The sequence below is a fragment of the Caretta caretta genome, chromosome 1 (assembly GCF_965140235.1).
Source record: "Caretta caretta isolate rCarCar2 chromosome 1, rCarCar1.hap1, whole genome shotgun sequence".
NCBI lineage: Eukaryota > Metazoa > Chordata > Testudines > Cheloniidae > Caretta > Caretta caretta.
Genome location: NC_134206.1, coordinates 18,760,075 through 18,786,682, shown reverse-complemented (window position 1 = coordinate 18,786,682; position 26,608 = coordinate 18,760,075). Strand labels below are relative to the sequence as shown.

Genomic DNA, 26,608 nt, shown 5'->3' with positions numbered 1-26,608 from the left:
CTCCCCATACCTGGGAGGGGCCTCTTGTAGCCTGCTCCTCTTAGTTTCCAGCAGACCTTGCTCTTAGCCTACCAGTTCCCATGCTCCCTCTGAAGAATAGGATCCAGAATGCTTTGGGCTTGGACCAAGGCATCAGCAGGACTGCTCAGTCCAGCACACTCTGTTACCAGGGTTGTGTTAAGAATGACCTAATTATGATATCAAGTCCACAGTTGAAATCAGAGACCTTATTAAAAAGCCTGGATAAAGCATCCACACTGTTAAATAAGGCAAAACCTTTGATTCTTGCCAGCCTTCAGAAAATTGCATCCATCCACTCATAATCATTCAGAATCTCCCACTTTTATGTTACTATAATATAAATACTGGTGTATTTTTTATGGTGGGAATGGCCAAAACATTGTCTTTAAAACATAAGGTTTTTACTGTAAATAGATTGTGGTTAGCTACTAAACCACAGCCAGGAAGAAATTGTTTATTTTTGACCAACACTTAGGGTGTGACAGCATCAGCACGTAGCAAAGTACCTTGTCATCATAAGGACTCCCTATTGACAAGAGAGAATTTCAGGTTAATTACCTGATTTCTCAAAGCTCTTAGCTATCCACTTTCCAGCCAGTGAGTATTGAACGTTTGTGATCTCTGATTTCTTACAAACCTGTCTTGCCATGGAAGTTCCTAGCCATTTACTGATGATTGTCCTGGGAATGCTGCAGCTTTCAAAATAGCAGTGTGTTTTCTGCTACTTAAGACTGTCAATAAATTTAGCAGGTCTAGCTAGGAAAAGCATGTACTTGTTCGCCAGCTGTAGGAAACTCAAAGACACAGTCAGATTGCTATTTGACATGTGGGATTTAATTTTTCAGACTGATATGAATATTCTCTAGTATTCCTTACCTCCTACTCTCTCCTGGTAGAAGCCTCACTAATTAAATTCCATATGAATCTCAGGACAGAACTTTACTGTTTGGGGGGAGACTATATTCTGACATGGTTCAAAGAAGAATTTGAATAGGATTCAAAGTGGATTTGTACACTGATAGATATAATTGTGTGGGAACCTCTAATCAATTATTTGCCCTTGATTTTTTTTTGAGGGGTCGGGGGAGATGAGTTCCACCCAATCTTGTACATATAGGCACAGGGCTTGATTCACCCTTGCAGGTATAGGAGGAGAAGTGTTCCATACAGACATCAGTGCTCCATATGGTGATGCACTGTTGGGTGGGGGGAAGGCTACTGTCCATACCCCTACTCTCCCTTGTAGGGCTCTGCATTGGAGTCTGCTCAGCGGGTGCGAATATGTGATCAGCAGATCTCACAGCTGGTCTGACCCTGCGTTTTCTGCAGCTGATCCAGCTCAGTTTCTGGGTTGTACCAGCTTGTTTGAGGCCCTTTTTCAGAGGGGTTGTAGATAGCTTGTATCACTGTATCCCATAGATGCATTTTCTGCCATGGAGGGAGCTCAGAGGGTCGTTTGTGGCACCTGAAATAACCAAACACAGAATTTATCACTGTTATAAATAATTGTTTTTTTCTCTTTTCAAGACATGCCATGAGCAGCAAATACAGTAGTCAGAGTAGCATATTAACAAGGATCAAAGGCTGATTCATAAATGTGACAGTGAAGAAGGAGACAAAGGAAGGGAGTGTGTAAAAGAGCAGGAGACTGGATTGCATAATATGCTCAGCCTACATGGGTTAGTTCTTAGTTCTTAAAGGGTTGATTTAGTCATAAAAAGACTTTCACAATTTAAAAGGTTATTTGTAAATCACCTTCCTCCCTCCCTTCCTTCCACCCCCCAAAAGTACCATCTCCAAATCAGATGGGATAACGTTTGAGCAGAGAGCTTCAAATTCATTAGTGGTATAAAAACAAATCAAACTGACAGAAACTATGCCCAAATATACACTGCTGCCTCAATCTATAATTGAAAAACCCTGAGCTGCATGAAATGAGCGAAACAGTGTGGAATGAACTAGCAAATGACTAAAAGATCAGAATTAAACAAATTTGTGTCTATAAATTCCACTGACTCTCAGAAGGTGAGAATCATTCCCTGGGCATCTGGACTTTTTGTAAGTTGATACAAACAAAGTTTGATTGGTAACAGAGGACAGAGAGCAACTAGATTATTTTCTATTTATCAATTTCTTTATTTCAAATAGACAGACGATGGCAAAGTTTTGTGTTCAGTTCTGAGGGCAGGGAGGTAGACATGCAGGATGCTTCTGGTTATTTCCAATAACATTGCGGGCTCAGTTTTCCATTGGGGGTGCCTACATGTGTGTTTAGGACCTGGTTTTCAGACGTACTCCAGCTGAAGTCAGTCAGAGCAGCAGGTGTGCGCACACAGCACCTCTGAAAACCAGTGCCTTAGGCACCAGTTCAACAAAGCTCTTAACCCTGTGCTTACCTTTAAGCACACAAATAATTCCGTCCCTGTTCAGCAAAACACTGAAGCATGTGCCCAACTTATAATGTGTTCATTTCTCATTGACCTCAACAGGACTTAAACACATGCTTGAAGTTAAGCATGTGCTTAAGTACTTTGTTGAATAGGGATGGGGTCGCTCATTTTCTTAAAGGTAAGCACAGGCTCAAATGCTTTGCCCATTCTTAACCCTAAACATAAATGTCCCATTGAAGTCCTTGGCAAAAATTCCGTTGTATTGTATCAGGAGCACTAGTGTAATAAATATCACTGCATATGGTTTTAATTTTCTGGAGGCAGTTTTTTCTACTTATGCTAGCGAGTTGTTAATAGTTGAGCATCATTTTATGGACATGGGGCTAGTTATCTATAGCCAAGTGGACACAATAAGTGAGTGGTCCTTTTATCCTCTTCACACACATGTGCATAACTAATAGGTATGGTTAAGCCTCAGATGTTAACCTTAAAATGAGTTCAGGATCAGTTTGCTTTCAAAGGCTTGTCCAAACCTAATCAGTATGCAAAAGTGAATTGATGATCTCTCGCTTGAGAATTTCTGGCTCTTCTGCTTCCAGTGACAATTTTAACAAAAGTTAAAATAGAACTGACCAAATATTGTCAAACCTTTCAAATGTTTGTTTCAAAACCTGTTCTAAAAATTATGTGACGGCTCTCCAGGAGGAGGGCTTCATAGTCAGAGTGAACTCCCACCCCAGCTTTGGAAGCTCATGGCAAGTATGAGGAATAACAGCTGAGCTAATGTGTACTCGTATCGCAAAACGCGACAAGACCCAAATCTGTAGTGACCCTTTTGGTGGTTGAGAGAGAAGCTGGGATTAACAAAGGATCCTGAAGGAGCAAGGTGCCCAGCTACCACTGAATATCATTCCAATAGGCTCCTTGGACAATCGCCCAGTGTTTAGAAATATTCAGTTTCATGTTTTGTTTCAGTCACAGTCAAGTGCTCTAAGCACAGTCCTGTAAATCAGGAAGTTCTCAGAGTTAACACCAACCTGACTCTCTGTTCCCTTGAACAGGTTACTTCATCCCTTTATCTCAGTTCCCCATTTTCTCCACTGAGAAAAACATGTAATTATCCACATACAAAGAGTGTGGTGAGAATCACAATTAATTAATTAATTAGCCTGTAATTTTGAAACTTCCCAGTTATTTTATTCTATTAATATTGTGACTAAGTGAAAAGTTTTTGAGGTGTGAGCTCTGCCAAGAGTCACAATTTGGGGGGGCATTTTGTTTTATTTTTTGTTTTGCTTCTGATAGGCTGGGCTGCAATTTAGCTCCCTAGACATAAGGACTAAATAGACCAAGCCGTGGAAGTAGCATCTTTCAGTACATGGCAATTCCTGCTTTAACTCCCCATGGAACAGTTCTCTTGACTACATGACAGAGAAGATCTATTTCCCAGCTCCAGAGCTAGATGATGATGATGGTAATTTGATGATGTTTTTTTGCCATTGGTTTTAACTTATCCTTTTAATTAAAATGTTAAGAAATGACAGATGTCCACATATTCACTTGAAGTCTCATTGAAAGTTCAACTTCCCAACTGGGACTTGAACTCATGTTATCGCAGAGCAAAAGTTCAAAGCACTAAAATGGGAAACATTAACATGTCAAGCAACTGTGCTAGCACTTACCAGGATCAATTTTCCACTTAGGCAGCTTTTGCCCGATTGTGCTAACTACCACTGAATCCATACCTACTAATGGATCAAAGCTGAAAGGTCAGGAATTGTAAAATCATCAGTTCCCAAGACTCATTAATATTACAGTTGCACCCGCTAGTGTTGCTATGGTTAAGGATCACGTTGCATGTTACTTTTAATAAACTTGTGTTTCAAGGGGTTTTCGACTCAGATAGAGAAGTTTGCTATCTTGATACATAAGAATGACTTGTAGGAGTAACTATTACATTACTATTTGCTACTATTACTATTTTATTTATAATTTTGCCCCAAAATATGAATGCTAAACTGACATGGCAGTTTTGGAAAGAAAGAAAAAGTTTGTTGATATTCAGCGCTAAATTACCCTTCTTTTAACTAGTCTATCTACCTAGTTGCTCTCATGAAGCATTTATTGCCATATCGGCCACAGTGCCACAACTTAATCACATATGAATTCATTCCTTTAATTAAAATGATCAAAATAAGATATACAAAACTTTTGTACAGAAAAAAATGCATATGTCACACTCTTCAGTTTGATCACTTTGGGCTAGTGCTATTAATTTTTGAAATATCAGATGAATATGAATGAATGGGATTTGGTCAAACAAAATTTTGCATTCAAAGGTTCAGGTTTCTTCAAAATGATCAGATTGAATGTAATATGCTTCCTTAGCTGTCCTTTTTTATTTTTCCTCTGCACAGATCAGTTTTTGGAGATGGGCCAGTATTGCAGCCTGAAATCAGAACCTCTTTTAATCTTGAGGTGTGAGGGATTGGAGCCCCCGGATCAAATGCTGTTACATTTATGGGTTCAGATTGGGCAAAAAAAATATGGGGCCTATTTTTTCCAGTGCTGGTTCAGAGCTCGGCACAATCTCCTTTGAGGATCCATTCTCATTAGATTTTGGCTCAAGATGGTGGAAATCTTGCCAGTCACCCCTTTAGTATGATACCATTCATTGGGGTGGCTGGTCTCACATATCTTCTGCCATTTTTGAGACAAAACCTCACAGGAATATACCAAAATTTTGGTGCTGTCCCGTCTGTCCCCAGTATTAAGACCTCTGATATACAATCAAGTTTAAACCTCTTCCATATCCAATCACCACTGCACAATATATCTGCTAGTACCTACAATACTCTTGATGCTTCATCCTCTTGCATGCCACCAGACTGCTGCGCCTGCCAGTCATAGTGCATAGGTGTGTGTGTGCGGTTCTTTTTATCCCCTATGTACGTATATGTACGTATTACAGTTCAATGCATGTAACTGTAACATTTACAGATAGATAGGTAAGGAGAGACTATCATCTCTCTGTGGTCAACATTTAAGCTAGTTTTTCATTATAAACCCTATTCTGATGACCACCGCTAATTTAATCAGCTCTGGGAGAAGCTGGTAGCAACAACTATGTTTATTTTGCCTAATGTTTCCCAGTATAAAAGATCCTGGTGATTTATTTTCTGAGAAGCTATAACAGCAGTGTACATTCCCTATCATACAGTCTTACATGAGCACATGCTCGTTTCCCCCACAGGGCCTCTATCTTATTCAGTGCACAGGTTGAGCGCACCAGGCAGAATTAAGTTTGCAAAACCAACCATAAATGGGTGTTCAGCTACGCAACCTGAACAATTTGTTCTAGCAGCACTGTGGGGCCAAGGGTTTCTGTGTAAAATTAATATATATTGTTCTAAGACTCATTGCCTGTTTTATATGAAAATGGTACAAGTAGATCTCTTGCTTTGTTTTCGTTAGTCTATTTTTATTATAGTTTCCATCTTTCCGATATTACTCATTGTTCTCTTACCTTTTAAAATAGTATAATAAATGTCACAGGAAATTAAACCACAAAGGTCTTTTTGAAACCACCAAAGGCAGGAAATCCAGACTAAAATTCTCCAAGTTTTGTGTACGCATTGCAGTGGTCTCTGAATGGTAGATAAATTGACGTGCATTGGGCATTAGTCTGATTTCCCGCCCCCTTCACCCATCACTCATGAACTGTGTTCAAGTTAAGAGAAGTGGTGCAGAGGAAGCATTTCCTTCCTTTCTCTCATTTTTATAAGTGACAGCAAAAATTGGATCACAGAGAGCTAATGTGGGCCTTTCTGGTGAGAGTCAAGGTAGGACAAGTCCCCATCTCCCTTACTCACCACTGGAGTGGCTGTTTTGGTTGAGCCACTTTGCTTCACGTGTCACATAGATATAGGCGCCAACTTTCCCTCTGCCCAATGGCTGCTCAAAACCCCCACCCCCAGCTCCTTGCCCCGCCCCTGCACCACCTCTTCCCGCCCCTGCACCACCCTCGCCCCGCCCCCATTCCACATCCTTACCCCAAGTCCCTGATCCTGCCCTGCCTCTTCTCCACCTCCTCCTCTGAGCATGCCACATCCTCGCTTCTCTCGCTCCCTCCCGGAAAGTCCTAAGCGCCACCAAACAGCTGTTAGACGGTGGGAACGCAGGAAGCACTGGGAGGGAGGGGGAGAAACAGGAATGCGGCGCACTCTGGGGGTGGGAGAAGGAGGCAAGGAGCGGGGAGCTTGGCTGCCGGTGGGTATGGAGCACCCACTAATTTTTCCCTGTGGATGCTCCAGCCCCGAGCACCCACGGGGTCAGCACCTATGCATACAGGTGCCGCTCACCTAGTGCTAATAGTATTTGCCCAGTTTTGGCATGGATGAATGTGTGGAAAAAATGTTTTCTAAAAGATTTTCTAAGTGATAAAAAATAATCATGTAGTAAATTTCAGCCAACTCTTAAAAAAAAAGGTGGTAATTTCAGTTAATGCTGATGATGAATGGTGACTACGGTACTTTAGCATCCCCGTCTTTGTCCGTGTGCACAATCTTGTCATTAATAGTGTGCCTTCTCTGCATCACCTTCCATCTGGAATATTTTTCATATAGCATTACGAATCAGCAACTCTCCACCCATTTTTAAACCTACTCTGAAAACCTCTCTCTTCCTTCACTTGTACTTCTTAGCCTCTGTTTTCAGTTTTTATTATTTAGTTCTCTAACTGTATATTTGAACTTGAAAAAGCTTTACAAGATACAGTTTGTCTGAAAGATGTTCCACAAAATAAAGCAGAATTACATTACTGTGTGGTATTATTTTAAATTATTAATTTTCATGGATCTCTGTGCTTTCTGGATGTGGCTGAGACTGGGAGCACAATATAAAGTTCAGTTGTCCAGCTGAACACTTTCTATACTGAGAGAAAAAAGATCTGGAAGAGGCAGCTGGGGAGATAGGTAGCGGTAGGTCTCCAAGGAGGCTGTGGAGTGTAAGATTTAATACATTTAAACATGAGAAATGTTTCATTTTTATGAGAAACAGAAACTTAATGCCATGTTTAAGCAAAGCTAAATTCTGTGTTTTGGTGTTCTGGAAGGTGTTAGGAGACAATGGTGAGTGCAGTATAAATGCTTAGATATAAAATAGATTAGGAATGAGGGCATTTGCTGTAGTCTTTAACCGGTATGATGATCTCACCATCAAAGCAAAGGAGGAGCGTGGCAACATGAACACCAGGAGACCTTATTGATATTATAGAGATGAGGGAGAGTCTCCAGGGGACTGGTGTAATTTACACCAAATCCCCACCCCCTGCATGAGTTTCTAACTTAACTTGCGTACTCACAAACCTAAATTCCCTCTAGACAACCGTAGATCAACACCTACTGGCCAATGTGTAATTGTACTCAAAAGAAAAATCTAACACAACAACATCAGAGTGGGTAAGTTAAAACAGGCCACCCTCTACTCCAGCAGACATCTTATTTCCACATCCTGGGCATGCAAATCGTGACAACTCAGGCTCTTTGATTCACTTGTCCATCAGCAAATCGGGACTAATACTGTAGGTCCACAGGAACGTGCATCTAATCTAATAGTAAAAATACCTAGCCCTTATATTGCACTTTTCATCCATAGATTTCAGGTACTTTACAGAGGAAGTCAAGTATCATTACCTAAGCAAGGTTAAACTTACATTTCCTTACACTTCACCTCTGTGTTTGTTCCCTAGTCTCTGACCACTATCACCTACAATATAGAGGATTATGCTAGGTTTGTAGCCATGACCCTTTCCTTATCAATCCTCAGACCTCACCTCCATTTCATTAGGTTCATATTGTTTATATATTGCAAGCAGGAGAAGGCTCCAATTACATCACAATTAGAGAGAATCACAAAACAGTGATGATTATTCAGTGAAAGAATGTGGAAAAGCAGAGGAATTTAGGCTGCAGCTGGCATATTTGTCTTTGCAGGCTCAGGGAAATGCATATTACACCTGCTTGTGCCAACTTTCCTTAAGTTTAACTCAAATTATTTGAAATGTAGTGTTAGTAATGAATAGAAGAGCATCTAAGCAAGGGTGGGGGAGGGGGTCACAAATATTTGGATGGTCAAAACTGGTCAGAATGGAGAAGTGTACAGTGAATAGAAAATAGAGTAGAGACCACAGGTATGAAAATCAAAGTGAGAAGATATACAGTGTGTAATGAACAGGAAAATAGAAGTAAATGACTAAAGATTTCTGGTCAAGAGTATTTTTTAAAAAATTACAATTACAGTGTGTGTGAAAGAAGAAAATTACAGTAAGTGTTCCTCCTGAAAATAAGTCTGAGTATAAGATTCATGATTATAGGATGTTTCAAAGTGAAGGCCTGAAATAGAGGGGACGATTTGCCCTTATCTATTGAGAAAACACATAAAGGAACTGTAACTCCAGAGAATCAATCGGATAGAGATAGAATTTTCAAGGCTAATAGCAGGGGATTGCAAGAGACCAACGTGACAGGAAAGGCAGGAGAACGAAATACTATATGATCAGATAACGAAGACAGGTAAGATTGTGATTACAGGCGATTTTTAGCGTCCCTAATAATTAGAGAAACCTTTGAGATATTGGATGATGGCATGTGGAATGATTGACATTGCAAATGTTTTTTTCCTTGAAGCAATGTGTTGAGGACTCTGCTAGGAATAAGTCATTCCTGGATCTGGTGGTATTTGGTGTCCAAGATATCATGGAGCAGGTCCTCAAAGAATCAATCCTGAAGCACTTACATGAGAGGAAAGTGATCAGGAACAGTCAGCATGGATTCACCAAGGGAAGGTCATGCCTGACTAATCTAATCACCTTCTATGATGAGATTACTGGTTCTGTGGATGAAGGGAAAGCAGTGGATGTATTGTTTCTTGATTTTAGCAAAGCTTTTGACACGGTCTCCCACAGTATTCTTGTCAGCAAGTTAAAGAAGTATGGGCTGGATGAATCCACTATAAGGTGGGTAGAAAGTTGGCTAGATTGTCGGGCTCAATGGGTAGTGATCAATGGCTCCATATCTAGTTGGCAGCCGGTGTCAAGTGGAGTGCCCCAGGGGTCGGTCCTGGGGCCAGTTTTGTTCAATATCTTCATAAATGATCTGGAGGATGGTGTGGATTGCACTCTCAGCAAATTTGCGGATGATACTAAACTAGGAGGAGTGGTAGATACGCTGGAGGGCAGGGATAGGATACAGGGGGACCTAGACAAATTGGAGGATTGGGCCAAAAGAAATCTGATGAGGTTCAATAAGAATAAGTGCAGGGTCCTGCACTTAGGACGGAAGAACCCAATGCACAGCTACAGACTAGGGACCGAATGGCTAGGCAGCAGTTCTGCGGAAAAGGACCTAGGTGTGAAAGTGGACGAGAAGCTGGATATGAGTCAGCAGTGTGCCCTTGTTGCCAAGAAGGCCAATGGCATTTTGGGATGTATAAGTAGGGGCATAGTGAGCAGATCGAGGGACGTGATCGTTCCCCTCTATTCGACATTGGTGAGGCCTCATCTGGAGTACTGTGTCCAGTTTTGGGCCCCACACTACAAGAAGGATGTGGATAAATTGGAGAGAGTCCAGCGAAGGGCAACAAAAATGATTAGGGGTCTGGAACACATGACTTATGAGGAGAGGCTGAGGGAACTGGGATTGTTTAGTCTGCAGAAGAGAAGAATGAGGGGGGATTTGATAGCTGCTTTCAACTACCTGAGAGGTGGTTCCAGAGAGGATGGTTCTAGACTATTCTCAGTGGTAGAAGAGGACAGGACAAGGAGTAATGGTCTCAAATTGCAGTGGGGTAGGTTTAGGTTGGATATTAGGAAAAACTTTTTCACTAGGAGGGTGGTGAAACACTGGAATGCGTTACCTAGGGAGGTGGTAGAATCTCCTTCCTTAGAAGTTTTTAAGGTCAGGCTTGACAAAGCCCTGGCTGGGATGATTTAATTGGGGATTGGTCCTGCTTTGAGCAGGGGGTTGGACTAGATGACCTCCTGAGGTCCCTTCCAAGCCTGATATTCTATGATTCTATGATTCTATGATCTGGGGATGATCAGGGCTGCGGGTACATGTGTTGGCTGAGGCTTTGGTTAGGAGCTTGTAGGAACCAGAGCTGTGAGGAGCAGCCTAATGTCGCTGCACCAACACTAACCTTTGCATAGCTCCAAATAGAAATTCTGAAAAAGAGAGGCAACTCTTTGTGCATTTAGTTTTAAAGGTTCAAAAGTGGCCTGTGGGCAAGATGCCAGATCATGCATGTGTGAATTTTGGAATTAGTGGGGGCTACTTATTTATTTGCGGAACGCAAAGAAATGTGAGGAAAATAGGGCAAAATGTGCAAAGGGTAGTGTTTTCTATTAAATTTTTTAAAAAAATTGCATGGAAACACAGCCATGCACTGGAACGTTGTTAGACTCGATTCTCCCCTGTAGCTGAGCTTCATTTGGCACAGTTGAGCAGGGGAGGGCTGTTAGTGAGCTGATCATGGCTTCCCAATCCTGAGTTGCTAGTCCCCAGTATTAGTGAGAGCGGCTATGGGGCTGCTGTAACTTATGCCTCTGTCCCTAAAGTCTGCTACACCCCTTTATTCCCCAAAACATGCTCTCTGTGCTGGGTGGAGAGCTGACACAGGAACCAGCTCCACGGACTGGTTGTCAGCGAGGAGTTCTCTATCAGGAGAAATTCTCTGCTGGCAACTTCCAGCCAGATTCTGGAACAAGGCATATGTTCCCTTCCAGTGCACTTAGGTGATGAAGGCTCTCTCCATCTTTGTGCATCCCGGGCTATCAAGAGTCATAATTTAGCAAACACATCAAACCTAACTCATTGACCTTTTTAAAGAGTCCAGTTAACAACTATAGCATATGGGGCATAACATTGTAATTTTCAGGAAGCATTAGGTATAGTTCCACTTCACAGAATTCTGTTTAACCACAAAGCAGCTAGGATAAAACTGGGGATCCCTGACATATAAAATAAGAATATTTATAAAAAGAACTGTGTCAAATTGCGAGGAAGGATTAGTGTAAGGATGATTCCCTAAGGGTTCGTGCTGCCTCTGCTGAATTTTATAATATGTGTGAATTGTAACCCTAATCCTTAACGATGCAGGTTCAAAATAAAAAGTTGAGTGGGGATTTTATACATTAAAAACTTTTTTCCCTAGCTGCACCAGCAGTGCAAAATGTTTTGACACAGCTCTAATGTACAATACTAATAATTAAGAAGAGGAGGCATGGGGTGACACACATTATCTTCCCATCTTGTGCAATGTGGCATACTGTTTCATATGCTTGAGTTCCGTTATTGCTTGTGCATGCTGGAAGTAATTGTTTCTAGAAGACAGGCTGGAAAGGGACAACTTTTACCTTACTGAAAGAGTGAAATGCATCTTTCATGCCCTCTTAATGTGGAATTTTTTTTCTTTGTCACCAATGTCAAATAGTAAAATACAAAATGCTAGTGAGATTAATTTGGGGAAATATATATATTCCCTAACCTATATATACATTGAGATTGTGTGTGTGCGTGTTTGCGACCGTGTATGTATCTCTCAATATATTGTATATATTTACTTGGCGTATAATATACACCACATTCTTCTCTTTCTATCTTGTTCAACTCCTTAACTTCTACATTTTCTCCCATACATAATTATCTGTGAGTGAGAAAATGTAGAAGATAAGAAGTTGAGCTAGGCAGGAAGAGTAAATAGAGGGATACACCAATTAATAGTAAAGTATTAGGTGACTTATAACATAGTCTAGAGGGTGAGAGAGAATATGAAAATAATGGCAATATGAAAAATAAAAAATTATCCTGAGATTGAGATTTTAAGATTAATATTTATAGATTAATATTTATAGAGATAGTTAAAATGTTTTTCTAAAACTCCTGTGTATATATATTATATGTCTGAGTGAATGTGTGTAAACGTGTTTATGTATAGGGTATTAATAATCAATTAAGATGTGCATAAGTAACCACATAACCTTCTCATTTGTCCTCTAATCTTCTGTTTCTATTTTCCCATTGCTTTCTCCTCAGTTGGTGCAACTTGTTATATCTAGGCCCTGATCCCAAAAAGATTTATAAATGTGTTTACCCTCAAGGGGACCACTCGCAGTGCAGAAAGTTGAAAATGGGCACAAGTCTTTGTAAGGCAGAAGCATTAGCTTGCAAGCTCCTCAGGTCAGGGACTGTGTTTTTCATTTGTCTGTCAGGTGCTTAGCACACATTTGGGAGCTTGAATGAATAATACTGACCTGACAGAGGGCTAATTTATCAGGCGTCATACACATTACAGATGAAAAAGACCACTGAATATGCCCCACTCTGGTGCAGCACTGTTCCCTGTAGCATGGGCTTTAAACTAGGTTCGATGGGGGCAGGAGACAAAAGCACACAGGTAAGGCAAAAACATGGAGACCTGGGAGAAGGGTCAGCATTTGGGGTAAGCATGGGCCATTATAGTAGGCATAAGGGAGAGACAAGAGTACATAGAGAGGAAATCAAATCAGTATTTTAAATGTCTATATACTAATGCAAGAAGTATGGGGAATAAGCTGCAAGAACTAGTTAATAAACACAACTATGACATAGTTGGCATCACAGAGACTTGGTGAGATAATACATATGACTGGAATATTGGTATAGAAGGGTACAGCTTGCTCAGGAAGGACAGGCAGGGGAAAAAGGGAGGAGGTGTTGCCTTCTGTATCGAAGGTGTATACGCTTGGACTGAGGTTGAGATGGAAATAGGAGACAGACGTGTTGAAAGTCTCTGGGTAAGAAGGTAAAAAAATAAGGGTGATGTCATGGTAGGGGTCCTACCACAGACCACCTAACCAGGAAGAAGAGATGGATGAGGCTTTTTTTAAATTAACAAAATCATCCAAAGCACAGGACTTGGTGGTGATGAGGGACTTCAACTACTCAGACGTTTGATGAGAAAATAACACAGCAGGCCACAAATTATCCAACAAGTTCTTGGAATGCACTGGAGACAATTTTTTATTTCAGGGGGTGGAGAAAGCAACTAGGGAAATGCTCTTTTAGATTTGATTTGGAGAAACAGGGAGGAACTGGCTGAGGATTTGAAAGTGGAAGGCAGCTTTGGTGAAAGTGATCATGAAATGATAAGAGTTCATGATTCTAAGGAATGGTAGGAGGGAAAACAGCATAATAAAGATAATGGATTTCAAGAAGGCAGACTTTAGCAAACTCAGGGAGTTGGTAGATAAGATCTCATGCGAAGCAAGTCAGGGAGAAAACAGTTCAGGAGAGTTGGTAGGTTTTCAAGAGACATGATTAAGGGCACAAGAGCAAACTATCCCACTGCGTAGGAGAGATAGGAAGTCTGGCAAGAGACCACCCTGGCTTAACCAGGAGATCTTCAATGTTCTGAAACTCAAAAAAGTGTCCTATGGAAAGTGAAAACTGGTCAAATTACAAAGAATGACTATAAAGAAATAGCACAAGCATGTAGGGATAAAATTAGAAAGGCCCAGGCACAAAATGAGATTAAACTAGCTAGAGATACAGAGTAAAAAGAAAACACTCTACAAATACATTACAAGCAAAAGGAAACCAACAACAGGGAAGGTCCATTCCTCAATGTGGGGGGGGGGGAGAGAGAGAGACAACAGAAAATGTGGAAATGACAGAAGTGATAAACAACTTTTAGTTTCAGTTTTCACCAAAAAATTTAGTAACAATTGAACATGTAACATAGTGAATGACAGTGAAAATGAGGTAGGATCTGAGGATAAAATAGGGAAAGAACAAGTTAAAAAATACTTATACAATTTAGATAGATGTCTCCAAGTCACCAGGGCCTGATGAAATACATCCTAGAATACCTAAGGAGCTGACTGAGGCAACATCTGAGCCATTAGCGATGATCTTTGAAAAGTCATGGAAGATGGGAGAGATTCCACAGGACTGGAAAAGGGCAAATATAGTGCCCATCTATAAAAAAGGAAAACAAGCCTTGTAGATAGGGGAAGCGGTAGATGTGGTATATCTTGGCTTTAGTAAGGCTTTGGATACTGTCTCACCTGACCCTCTCTTAACAAACTAGGGAAATACAACCTAGATGGAGCTACTATAAGGTGGGTGCATAGCTAGTTGGAAACCCGTTCCCAAGAGAATAGTTATCAGCACAAATCGGTCTTGGGTCTGGTTCTGTTCAATGGCACAGAAAGTACACTTATAAAGTTTGTGGACAATTGCAAGCTGGGAGGGATTGTAAGTGCTTTCGAGGATAGGATTAAAATTCAAAATGATCTGGAGAAATGATCTGAAGTAAATAGGATGAAATTCAATAAGGACAAATGCAAAGTACACCACTTAGGAAAGAACAATCAATTGCACACATACAAAATGGGAAATGACTAACAGGTGGGCATGATAATCGTTTTCAAGTACGTAAAAGGTTGTCACAAGGAGGAGGGAGAAAAATTGTTGTCTGAGGATAGGATAAGAAGCAATGAGCTTAAATTGCAGGAAAGGCACTTTACGTCGGACATTAGGAAAAACTTCATAACTGTCATAGTAGTTAAGCACTAAAATAAATTGCTTAGGGAGGTTGTGGAATCTCCATCATTGGAGTTTTTAAGAGCAGGTTAGACAAACACCTGCCAGGAAGGGTCTAGATACTACTTAGTCCTTCCAGGAGTGCAGGGGACTGAACTAAAAGACCTCTCTAACTTCTTTCCAGTTCTGCGATTCTATGATATTGCCCAGTGCTTTGTCGAGCCTAATTTTAAAGTGACCCTAATGTCAAAAGTCCACCACTTCCAGAGAAGGACATTGCTACATACTTCACTGATGGGAAACATTTTCTTATATTCAGCCTAATATGAGACAGGAATAAAGAGACCACGTGATGGATTCAGACTTCTAAAGCCTGGGATTATTTCAAAACACCAGGGAAGAAGCTGGCTTTTGTAACATATAAAAAGCCTAATATCTGATTTTCCCACTATGGTGCATCATCCTGGATAGAACAGTTTCAAAATGACATCCTCATTCTTTTGATTCTGTCTTTCGTTTACTTAATTATTTTTTTTTTAAATATGCTTATCCTAATGTCTCTGGATGCATGTACATAAATTATTAAGAACAATAGAAAATTAGTTGACTGACAAACTAAGTCGAAAGAGACTCAACCAGACAAGCAAATATGCCCCCATCTGGTCTGCCACAACCCTCTAAGACAAAAGTCTCATTTTAAACAGATAGACTTTTCTCTGTGGCCTGAAGGTCAACAGACCGGTGTTCTGTTGGATGGACAACGGAAGCAAATTCCAGAGTAGAGAGACCTCCGCTGAAAATTCTCTGCTCCTAGACATTGAGATCTAGGGCCTGATCCTGATCAAACATACCTGGGTGTTAAATCAGGAGTCAGTGGGGGTTCCACTGCAGAAAAAGCAGTGTAAGTAAAACTAACATAGGGACTGGGAACAGTAATGGACAAGCTAATATCAGCAGGGGGAGAGATGCTTTCCCAAGTGGCTGAGATTGACACAATGATGGGTTTTATAGATCAGGCTGAACACTTTGAATCGAGCCTGGCAGTGAATTAGGGAATCAGTGGGTATGTCTACACTTCAATTAGATATTTGTGGCTGGCCCATGCCAGCTGACTCAGGCTAAGGGGCTCAGGCTAAGGGGCAGTTTAATTGTGGTGTAAATGTTCGGGCAGCCTGAGCTTTGGGACCTTCCCATCTCACAGGGTCCAAGAGCCCAGGCTCCACCTCAAACTTGAACATCTACCCTGCAATTAAACATCCCTTTAGCTCATCAAAGTTGTTGCATAAATCTGCTCCAAACAATCACCAGAGAGTAATGCAAGGCTCACCCTACCCTTCTTCTTTTCCCCACCAACCACCAGCCCCTCTGGGCTGCTTCTAAAGGCAAAGGAGAAAGTTGTTACTAATGCAGGAAGGTTTTCCCACCCTCTGTCCTTTTTCTTCTAGGAATTGTTCAGGAATAGACAATGACATGCCGATGGTTTATAGATGGGGAAAAGATGCACTCTTTCTGGGTTTTGAAACTCCTAAGCACATCACTCTACCCCAGTGTCTTGAGGTCTGTTTTATTAATGTCTGGGGAGGCATTATTGTCAAAGCATGTGGGTGTGCATAGAATCATAAACTATCAGGGGTTGGAAGGGACCTCAGGAGGTCATCTAGTCCAACCCCCTGCTCAAAGCAGGACCAATCCCCAATGAAATCATCCCAGCCAAGGCTTTGTCAAGCCTGACCTTAAAAACCTCTAACATACATCAGTCAGATTATATTCTATACAGATTTGTATATTGCACTCATCATAGGGTATCTGAGCACTTTCCAGTCGTGCATTAGGAATGTGACTGCACCTCTGTCACATGTTGTTTGTTCTCTCTTCCTCTCCCCAGCCTTCTTCATATTTGTATTTGTTTTATTTCATTAAAAAAATAAAGCACGGCAATTTTCCTCCCATCTCCCCTCACCAGTGAGGGTCTCCATAATATGCTGGCATGTGAACTAGTCCAAGCTTTCTGGCCCATAAGGGCTCTGACAGTGTGGCTACTCTACAGTCAAAAAGGCACAGCACTGAATCTCAGAGCCCATGTCAGCTGACTAAGGCTCGCAGGGCTTATACTACATGGTTAAAAATAGCCATGTAGACTTTGGGGCATGTGCTGGAGCCTGAGCTCTGAGACCCCGCAAGGAGGAAGGGTCTCAGAGCCTGGGCTCCAGCCTGATTCTGAACATCTACACTGCAGTTTTATAGCCCCGCGTGCCTGAGACAGCTGACCCGGGCTAGCCACAGCCACGCCACTGGTCTTCTATTGCAGTTTAGAGACTAACCAATTTATTTGCGCATAAGCTTTCGTGAGCTACAGCTCACTTCATCAGATGCATTCAGTGGAAAATATAGTGAGGAGATTTATATACACACAGAACATGAAAAAATGGGTGTTATCATACACATTGTAAGGAGAGTGATCACTTAAGATGAGCTATTACCAGCAGGAGAGCGGGGGAAGAAAACCTTTTGTAGTGATAATCAAGGTGGGCCATTGCCAGCAGTTAACAGGAACGTCTGAGGAGCGGTGGGGGGGGGGGGAAATAAACATGGAGAAATAGTTTTACTTTGTGTAATGACACATCCACTCCCAGTCTCTATTCAAGCCTAAGTTAATTGTATCCAGTTTGCAAATTAATTCCAGTTCAGCAGTCTCTCGTTGGAGTCTGTTTTTGAAGTCTTTTTGTTATAATATTGCAACCTTTAGGTCTGTAATCAAGTGACCAGAGAGATTGAAGTGTTCTCCAACTGGTTTATGAATGTTATAATTCTTGACCTTCTATTGCAGTGTAAACCCACCCAGATGCCGTGTGTAGCACATGGTGTTTGAATTAAAACAAAAATGTGAAATGTGAGCTTTCAAAATGCTGTAAACATCAGAGCTAGAGAACAAAATGAGTCTTGGTACTGCTGAAAGATACCATCAGAAAATAAAGGGGGAGCAGCCCTTGTGCCAATTACAATTATGCCAACATCTTTCCTTTAATGCTCATAACATTTGCCTTTTCAACAGTGGAGTTTAAAAAACAAACAAACAAAACCCTTTGCAGACTTATTTAATTGACTCCACTGTTTTTGCTAATCTATTTTTCCTACCTATGGCTTTCCTTTCCGATTCTATAAACGTCCAGGACAATCCTGTGGCAAACTGGAGAGACGGTGGCATGTCAGTGCTCCTGCCTGCGTTTGCCTGGTGAAGATTTGCTTTCTTTGTTTTCTCTCTCTTTCATTAACAAAAAGTAATGCATGTGATCTGCAGAGTTGTAGGAAACAGAGCTTTTATTTAACATCCTCAGTGTTGCCAGATCTCACAATTTTATTGATACTTTCACTATATTTCATGTTTGTCTTAAAGCTCCAGGTCGTAGAGTCATGGTTTTATTTAAAATAGAAATTTCTAGCCATCGCAGTTATGTAGAAAAGATAGACAATATGATTTGGGTAAGCCCTAAAAGTGCAAAGTGCAAAAGTGCAATGAAAACCCTCACAAATGTGTGGTGTCTTTTGAATCTCTCACGATTTTATGTCCATTGCATGATTTTTTTCAAGGCTGATTTATGCTGAGGGGATGCTGGCAGTTGGTAGCATGGAATCCAGAAAGACCAGTGTTACATACTGAGGGCTGGCTTCGTCTCTGTCCAGGTAACAGAGCGGCTTGTCCCATGGGCTGGAAAGCCTGGGTCTAAGCCAACCCTCATTACAGAATGAGCCCTACCTGACTGAGATCAGATATTTCCCTGTAAAGGGCAGCAGATAGCTGCAGTGAAGTGGGGGGATGCTCCGGAAACAGAAGTCTGAGGAGCTGTAGCTAGATTGAAGAAGCAGCTGTAGGGTGCAAGTCTGGCTCCTGCAGAGACATTGAACTGTGACCGAATTCTAAGAGGGCTGGAAACCCCCTAACTGTGGGGAGAGAAACACTGAACTGGGGTTGGGGCCTAGAAAACCAGTGTGCATTTGAGGAGTGAATAAATTGGACCCCAGGTGGGCAATGTTTTAATTTCCTTTGGACTGCTGAGAGTTTAAGAAGCCCTGAAGAAGAGGAAAATAGAGGCAGGACAGAGCAAAGACATCCCTGTTCATGGGAGGTGGTGAACTGTGTTACAATTGGCGTAGTTGGCATGATTTCTGAATCTGCCACATCAAGGAGGGAAGTGACAGCAGTTCAGTGGCAGAGAGCTAGATGGAGAGAGGTAGTGCGGTACTGGTGTGGCAACAGCAGACCCCGGCTGTCCTCTTGCAATTTCTACAGGATCAGCAGTGGCAAAAGGCCCACCACCTTCGGCAGACAAGATATGCCCTGGGTTCCTGTTTCCAGTGTGGGGAAACAGGACACTGACTGTTTGAATGTCCCAGGAGGCAGCCTGATTCCAGTGGGTAGTTGTGTCACAAACAGAGGAAGGGGGAAGGATGGACCAGGAGGGGAAAGAAAAGGGCTGAACGTTTTAAGTGTGGAAAGGTCAGGCACATAGATGGGTCTTCCCCTTGAAGAAGCAGGTGGGTAGAGTCATGTAGAGCAAGGGAGATAATTTCTCAGCCAGAGAGGCCAAGGGGGAGAGGGTGCAGCAACACAAAGGCCAGAGGAGAGAGAGGCCAAGAAGCACTCTGCAGCGTCAGAACCCCACTGCTGGCAGAAGTGCAAGGACCAGGGGGACAGATCCATTCCCTACCCAAGGTACGGGAGAGAAAACAGGGTTGAGAGGATAACCGGGAGAGGCTCAGGCTCTAAATAAAACCTGAAGCACAAAAAAGGAGGAAGAGGCGAAGGAGCTGAGACTGCTCATGAGTAAAGCAGAGCAACCTGTGAAGAGGTCAAGCAGCAGAAAGTGTACAATACTAAAAGGAGTACTAGTGGCACCTTAGAGACTAACCAATTTATTTGAGCATGAGCTTTCGTGAGCTACAGCTCACTTCATGATAACTGTATGATAACACCCATTTTTTCATGTTCTGTGTGTATATAAATCTCCTCACTGTATTTTCCACTGAATGCATCCGATGAAGTGAGCTGTAACTCACAAAAGCTTACGCTCAAATAAATTGGTTAGTCTCTAAGGTGCCACAAGTCCTACTTTTCTTTTTGCGGATACAGGCTGCTACTCTGAAACCTGTACAATACTAATGTCTCTCTTCCATTTTCTCTTTCTCTGTTTCTGCTTCTACTCATCAGAATTATAAGTGTTGCCAAGTATAGCTGTTTTCCTGCTAGTCTCACAATATTTGATCTTTTCTCAAGGCCCCAGCTGCTTGTCTAGTACAATTATTTGAGAACTCCTGTTTTGTTTTGTTTTTTTTTAATAAAAGTTTCTAAACCTAATGGTTGCAGAAAAATGGTTGAAAACACGACTCTTATAGGATCAAACAGCAAAAGACAAAAAGAAACCCCAACTTTTTTTATTATTGTTTTAAAACCCTCATGATTTTTAAGTCAAGGTCATGGTTTTGGGGAGCCTGACTCGTGATATTGGAATACTTGAGGTTGGCACTACTGAGAAAATGAAAGCTAACTTTGACTTGAATTTGTGTTACTAAAAATTGTGAGGGATTCAGATACCACAGTCATGATGATGATATAAGAATCTAGATTGATAGAAGCTATTTGAGAGGCCTTGTGCTGACCTTTGCACATGGGTAAATTTTACCCAATATACAGACAATTTTTTGAGCATGTGATGTGTTCTATTTGTTAAACCATAATGGTTGTGACAATTGCAACATACAGTGCTTGCTTCTGAATCTGATGAGGTTCAATAAGGATAAGTGCAGGGTCCTGCACTTAGGACGGAAGAACCCAATGCACAGCTACAGACTAGGGACCGAATGGCTAGGCAGCAGTTCTGCGGAAAAGGACCTAGGGGTGACAGTGGACGAGAAGCTGGGTATGAGTCAGCAGTGTGCCCTTGTTGCCAAGAAGGCCAATGGCATGTTGGGATGTATAAGTAGGGGCATAGCGAGCAGATCGAGGGACGTGATCGTTCCCCTCTATTCGACATTGGTGAGGCCTCATCTGGAGTACTGTGTCCAGTTTTGGGCCCCACACTTCAAGAAGGATGTGGATAATTTGGAGAGAGTCCAGCGAAGGGCAACAAAAATGATTAGGGGTCTGGAACATATGAGTTATGAGGAGAGGCTGAGGGAGCTGGGATTGTTTAGCCTGCAGAAGAGAAGAATGAGGGGGGATTTGATAGCTGTTTTCAACTACCTGAAAGGGGGTTCCAAAGAGGATGGCTCTAGACTGTTCTCAATGGTATCAGATGACAGAACGAGGAGTAATGGTCTCAAGTTACAGTGGGGGAGGTTTAGATTGGATATTAGGAAAAACTTTTTCACTATGAGGGTGGTGAAACACTGGAATGCGTTACCTAGGGAGGTGGTAGAATCTCCTTCCTTAGAGGTTTTTAAGGTCAGGCTTGACAAAGCCCTGGCTGGGATGATTTAACTGGGAATTGGTCCTGCTTTGAGCAGGGGGTTGGACTAGATGACCTTCTGGGGTCCCTTCCAACCCTTATATTCTATGATTCTATGATTCTATGATTCTACTTTTGAAGCTGACTGTATTATAAACACAGCTAAACAATCCAGAGATATTCCTTCCTTGAGACCCTACTGCATATGTTAAATTTGAGCCTGGCTAACATTTTTATGATCTAGATCTCCATGTGTGTAACCCTGAAAATAGCATGTTACAGAATGTACAAAATAACTGAGTGACATCGTGGAAATAGCTAATGCTGCTTTACAAAAGACAGAGTGAAAAGTTTGCAGTGTGTTGATTAAGGATGGAATTCACCTCTCTATAGATGTTCAAGGCATGTGCATCACTTAAGTCCATTTAAACCCTCCAAATGAGACTTAGCAAAATTAAGTGGTGGGATTTAAGCGGCATATTTCACCTAAATACTGATTGTAAAATATGAATTCTTATGTAAATCCTTTAACTCTCAAAGATTTGATTTTCAAACGTACTGCTATAGTTCAGGGTAGTAAGTTTTTTGTTGTTCCTACATATTTTTCACGTATCCTCATTTCCAGTAGATTTTGTTAATAAAGAAAATAATAGAGCCTCAGGAAAAGGTGATGTGACTTTAATAATCTTGATTCAGTGAAGCTCATGTTAATTAAGAAACTTTCATCTTTGAAGTACAATAAAAAAATTCTTATTAGCAAAGGTATGTTAGGTCAGTAATAAGGCAGGCTTCCCTTTTAACATTACATCTAATCAATCCTGGGAGAATTAAGACAATTATATTTTATCAAAAACATGTAGAGGCAGGGACTAACAGTGGGATGGAGTGTGACTTTGGTATTAATTACAAAACTGTTTTAGGAAATAATCATTCCTTTGCTAATCAGGGCAGGTGTATGAAATGACAAAGAAATTATTTACAAAGCCATACAAGTGAATATTATAGACTAGGGATTATGAGGATAAGGCTCTGAATGGGAAAGCAATCATGTTTAGGCCTTCCTTTGGATTTTGGGTGGTATTTCCAATTGTATTTGATTCAACATATTACTAATTAACTTAGAAGGAAAATATTAAGTTCTATAAACAATGGCAGACACATGAATTACAGTGTTTCTCTTTTCAGTGTTTCAATTACATTCTTGGAACACAAGTTTTTTTTGTCTTTATTACTAAAAATACTTTTATTTTATTTTAATGGAAAGTAAATCGAGAAGGAAAGCTATAGTTAAGGCTATGTTTTAGTCATGGGTATTTTTAGTAAAAGTCATGGACAGGTCATGGGCCTATGACCTTTCCATGACTTGTACTATATACCACTAACTAAAACTTGGGCAGGGGCATTGTGGGTGCTGTGGGGGGGCTGGCCCAGGACCCCCACTGGAGGTGGGGGGTGGTGCATGGCCCGGGAGCCCCGCTGGTGCTGGGGGGGCAGAGGCGTGGGGCGGCGCATGGCCCGGGAGCCCCGCTGGTGCTGGGGGGAGGCGGGTGACAGCATATGGACTGGGACTCCCGCTGGTTGGGGGTGGGAGGGGGCGTTGCATAGCCCGGGACCTCCGCTGTTGCGGGACAGGGGTTAGAGGGGTTGGCAGGCTCCCTACTGGGTTCTGTGAAGCACCCAGGAACCAGCTGGCATGTTCTTGCAGCTCCTAGGGGGAGGGAAGGCCAGGGGGGCTCCGCACGTTGCCCCCACCATGAGCTCCAGCTCCGCAGCTCCCATTGGCCGGGAACCACAGCCAATGGGAGCTGCAGGGGCGGTGCCACCAGGCAGGGGCAGCGAGCACAGCCCCCTGGCTCCTCTGCCTAAGAGCTGCAGGGACATGCTGGCCTCATCCGAGGAGTCCCCCCCACAGGTAAGCGCTGCCCTGTACCCCAGCACTGAGCCCCTCCCACACCCAAACTACCCCAACAGCAACCAGCACGACTGGTGCAGGGGCTGCCTGATCTGCTTGGGCAGCCTCTGAGCCAGCACTGGCAGCTGCAGAAGTCACAGAGGTCATGGAAAGTAACAGAATCCATAACTTCTGTGACCTCCATGACAGACATGGAACCTTATTAATAAGTAATAATAATAATTCTGTATCACAAAGCTCTAATCCAATGGATCTCATACACAGAGGCCCCTGTAGTGTCTGGAAGCAGAATTGGGGGTTTACCTACCCTACTGAGCTGAAAGAAGCATGTGGTCCAAATAACTTTTCACCATAGAATCATAGAATATCAAGGTTGGAAGGGAACTCAGGACGTTATCCAGTCCAACTCCCTGCTCAAAGCAGGACCAATCCCCAACGAAATCATCCCAGCCAAGGCTTTGTCAAGCCTGACCTTGAAAACCTCTAAGGATGGAGATTCCACCACCTCCCTAGGTAACGCATTCCAGTGCTTCATCACCCTCCTTGTGAAAAAGTTTTTCCTAACATCTAACCTAAACCTCCCCCACTGCAACTTGAGACCATTACTTCTTGTTCTGTCATCTGCTACCACTGAGAACTGTCTAGACCCATCCTCTTTGGAACCCCCCTTCAGGTAGTTGAAACCAGCTATCTAATCCCCCCTCATTCTTCTCTTCTGCAGACTAAACAATCCCAGTTGCCTCAGCCTCTTCTCATAAGTAATGTGTTCCAGCCCCCTAATCATTTTTGTTGCCCTCTGCTGGACTCTTTCCAATTTTTCCACACCTTCTTGTAGTGTGGGGCTCAAAACTGGACACACTATTCCAGATGAGGCCTCACAAATGTCGAATAGAGGGGAATGATCATGTCCCTCGATCTGCTGGCAATGCCCCTATTTATACAGCCCCAAATGCCATTGGCCTTTTTGGCAACAAGGGCATACTGTTGACTCATATTCAGCTTCTCATCCACTGTAACCCCTAGGTCCTTTTCTGCAGAACTGCTACCTAAGTGTTTGGTCCCTAGTCTGTAGCAGTGCATGGGATTCTTCCATCCTAAGTACAGGACTCTGCACTTGTCCTTGTTGAACCTCATCAGATTTCTTTTGGCCCAGTCCTCTAATTTGCCTAGGTCCCTCTGTATCCTATCCCTACTGTCCACCGTATCTACTACTCCTCCCAGGTTAGTGTCATCTGTAAACTTGCTGAGGGTGCAGTCCACACCATCCTCCAGATCATTAATGAAGATATTGAACAAAACTGGTCCCAAGACCGACCCTTGGGCCACTCCACTTGATACGGCTGCCAACTAGACATAGAGCCATTGATCACTGCTGTTGAGCCCGATAATCTAGCCAGCTTTCTATCCACCTTATAGTCCATTCATCCAATCCATACCTCTTTAACTTGCTGACAAGAATACTGTGGGAGACAGTGTCAAAAGCTTTGCTATAGTAAAGGAATAACACGTCCACTGCTTTCCCCTCATCCACAGAGCCAGTTATCTCATCACAGAAGGCAATTAGGTTAGTCAGGCATGACTTGCCCTTGGTGAATCCATGCTGACTGTTCCTGATCACTTTCCTCTCCTCTAAGTGCTTCAGAATTGATTCCTTGAAGACCTGCTCCATGATTTTTCCAGGGACTGAGGTGAGGCTGACTGGCCTGTAGTTCCCTGGATCCTCCTCCTTCCCTTTTTTAAAGATGGGCACTGCATTAGCCTTTTTCCACTTATCCGGGACCTCCCTGACCGCCATGAGTTTTCAAAGATAATGGACAATGGTTCTGCAATCACATCTGCCAACTCCTTTAGCACCCTTGGTTGCAGTGCATCCAGTCCCATGGACTTGTGCTCGTCCAGCTTTTCTAAATAGTCCCGAACCACTTCTTTCTCCACAGAGGGCTGGTCACCTCCTCCCCATACTGTGCTGCCCAGTGCAGTAGTCTGGGAGCTGACCTTGTTCGTGAAGACAGAGGCAAAAAAAGCATTCAGTACATTAGCTTTTTCCACATCTTCTGTCACTAGGTTGCCTCCCTCATTCAATAAGGGGCCTCCACTTACCTTGGCTTTCTTCTTGTTGCTAACATACCTGAAGAAACCCTTCTTGTTACTCTTAACATCTCTTGCTAGCTGCAACTCCAAGTGTGATTTGGCCTTCCTGATTTCACTCTTGCATGCCTGAGCAATAATTTTATACTCCTCCCTGGTCATTTGTCCAACCTTCCACTTCTTGTAAGCTTCTTTTTTGTGTTTAAGGTCAGCAAGGATTTCACTGTTAAGCCAAGCTGGTCGCCTGCCATATTTACTGTTCTTTCTACACATCCGGATGGTTTGTTCCTGCAACCTCAATAAGGATTCTTTAAAATACAGCCAGCTCTCCTGGACTCCTTTCCCCCTCATGTTATTCTCCCAGGGGATCCTGCCCATCAGTTTCCTGGAGGAGTAAAAGTCTGCTTTTCTGAAGTCCATGGTCCGTATTCTGCTGCTCTCCTTTCTTCCTTGTGTCAGGATCCTGAACTCGACCATCTCATGGGCACTGCCTCCCAGGTTCCCGTCCACTTTTGCTTCCCCTACTAATTCTTCCTGGTTTGTGAGCAGCAGGTCAAGAAGAGCTCTGCCCCTCGTTGGTTCCTCCAGCACTTGCACCAAGAAATTGTCCCCTACACTTTCCAAAAACTTCTTGGATTGTCTGTGCACTGCTGTATTGCTCTCCCAGCAGATATCAGGGTGATTGAAGTCTCTCCTGAGAACCAGGGCCTGCGATCTAGTAACTTCTGTTAGTTGCCGGACAAAAGCCTCGTCCACCTCATCCCCTTGGTCTGGTGGTCTATAGCAGATTCCCACCACAACATCACCCTTGTTGCTCACACTTCTAAACTTAATCCAGAGACTCTCAGGTTTCTCTGCAGTTTCATACCGGAGCTTTGAGCAGTCATACTTCTCTTACATACAGTGCAACTCCCCCACCTTTTCTGCCCTGCCTGTCCTTCCTGAACAGTTTGTATCCATCCATGACAGTACTCCAGTCCTGTGAGTTATCCCACCAAGTCTCTGTTATTACAGTCACATAATAATTTCTTGACTGTGCCAGGACTTCCAGTTCTCCCTGCTGGTTTCCCAGGCTTTAAAGCCCTCCTCACTAGGTTAGCCAGCCTGCTTGTGAAGATGTTCTTCCCTCACTTCGTTAGGTGGAGCCCGTCTCTGCCTAGCACTCCTCCTTCT

General features: G+C 42.6%; 1 protein-coding gene across 11 annotated transcripts in view; it reads left to right on the top strand.

The window, feature by feature from the left end:
• The window catches only part of TENM4 (teneurin transmembrane protein 4), a 2,292,082-nt gene that overhangs the window by 1,060,957 nt on the left and 1,204,517 nt on the right, over positions 1–26,608 (top strand). The window lies entirely within an intron of this gene.